The sequence below is a fragment of the Colobus angolensis genome, unplaced genomic scaffold (assembly GCF_000951035.1).
Source record: "Colobus angolensis palliatus isolate OR3802 unplaced genomic scaffold, Cang.pa_1.0 Scaffold79, whole genome shotgun sequence".
NCBI classification, from domain to species: Eukaryota; Metazoa; Chordata; class Mammalia; order Primates; family Cercopithecidae; genus Colobus; species Colobus angolensis.
Genome location: NW_012121709.1, coordinates 1343076 through 1345257, shown reverse-complemented (window position 1 = coordinate 1345257; position 2182 = coordinate 1343076).

The window sequence follows — 2182 nt, the reverse complement described above, 5'->3', positions numbered from 1 at the left end:
GGGAACGCTCTATGAATAAATCTCTTTACCCAGGGCTGTGGGCTGTGTGTGTCCAGCTCACAGATGGCATTTCCACGAGGAGCGTGCAGCCTGGGGTGTCAGCCCAGAGAGGATGGTTCCTTACTTCAGCCTTAGTGGGCAACCAGACCCCAGCTGCAGCCCGGAAGCTGCCATGGCCATGATGGACACATCACCCACCAGGGCAGTGGGGTGTGGGTCCCAGCTGCCCATAGTGGGCACAGAAGCAGGCAGGGAACTCCAGGAGGGGCAGGGCCTCAGGTTTACCTGCAACTTCCCCCGCTCCAGCACTGTGAAAGCTCAGAGGGAGTCCTGAGGTCACAGCAGCCCTCAGCTTCACATTCCAGGGAGCTGAACAATTATTTAAAACAACTTTTTTTTTAAAGCATATAAATTGATTTAATGTAAGTTTTACATGACACCGGAGCCTTCATGAGGAAATGTAGACCTGAAGAAACAGTTAAGCCTGTGTGCTTTTATGCTACATTTGATGAAGAGTAGACAGTTGTGGTGATACATAATAGGGCAAAAAAAGGTATGATCTACTGGTAATAAGCTGGGGGAAATTTAGCAAGACCTGTGTGTTTAGATTCTTCTCTGTGTCCCTGTGTCTTCAGAAATAAGGATATAACTTTCCTCTGGGTATAGGGAGGGCACCTCTCACATGAGAGTCTTATGACCTGCTTCAGGAAAACGTCAGAAAATACTTTCTAACTTTTTTTAGAAAAATGTAAAAAATGTTTAGGCCAGTTGTGGTTACTCACACCTGTACTTGTAGCACTTTGGGAGGCTGAGGCAGGCAGATTACTTGAGCTCAGAAGTTTGAGACCAGCTTGGGAAACATGGCAAAACCCCATGTTTTATTTTTTGTCTCTATAAAAAATAAAAAAATTAGCCCAGCATGGTGGCATATGCTGGTAGTCCCAGCTACTTGGGAGGCTGAGGTAGGAGGATTGTCTGAGTCTGGGAAGGTGGAGGTTGCAGTGAGCTGAGATTGTGCCACTGCACTCCAGCCTGAGTGACACTGCAAGACTAAATAAAACAAAACAAAACAAACAAAAAAAGGTGGCTAGAGAGACAGGGTCTCACTGTGTTGCCCAGGCTGGTCTCAAACTCCTGGCCTCAAGCAGTCCTCCTGCCTGGGCCTCCCAAAGTGCTGGGATTACAGGCATGAGCCATCACACCTGGCCTGGACAATTATTTTTAAATTATTTATTGGCATTAAAAAAACTGAGGGCCACCACATAGAAATCCAGCACTCTCCCTTTCCTGGAAAAAAAATCTAATCATCCAGATATCCCAGGCTTGTATGTCTTCTAGGGCTCAGCAGCAGCAGCCCCCTTTAGATGGTAGAGAGTAGGTTGCCCCTGTCCTCACCACCCCCAACTGCCTTACATACACCACAGCCTGGTGTCAGTTACCCTTTAGTGTTACCTCGGGCTATTGCCAGATTTTACTGTAGTTGGGAGGAAAGAGAGTTTTGTTTTTGTTTTTTTTTTTTTAAGAGTCTTGCTCTGTTGCTCAGGCTGGAGTGCACTGGTTGGATCTCAGCTCACTACTGCCTCTGCCTCCCAGGTTCGAGTGATTTCTCCTGCCTCAGCCTACCGAGTAGCTGGGATTACAGGCATGCATCACCATGCCTGGCTAATTTTTGTATTTTTAGTAGAAACAGGGTTTTGCCATGTTTGCCAGGCTAGTCTCGAGCTCCTGACCTCAAGTGATCCACCCACCTTGGCCTCCCCCTCCCAAAGTGCTGGGATTACAGGCGTGAGTCACCGTGCCCAGCCAGGAAAGAGAGGTATTTCTGGCCTATGTCTATGGAAACTGAGGGGAGGATGGGAAGGCAAGAGAAATGGATGTTTCAGGAAAATCTGAATTGGGCATGAGTAACTAATTGTTTATGAAAGTTCCAGGAAGCTTAAACATTCTATATGTTTAAAATGCACATTACAGCTGGGCAAGGTGGCTCACACCTGTAATCTCAGCACTTTGGGAGGCTGAAGCAGGAGGATCACTTCAGGCCAGGAATTTGAGACCAGCCCACTCGTGACTCTTTTTTTTCCCCTTTTTTCTTGTTTCTTACTGGAAGGAATGAAATCCCTCTCTACAAATTTTTTTTTTGAGATGGAGTCTCACTCTGTCACCCAGGCTGGAGTGTAGTGGC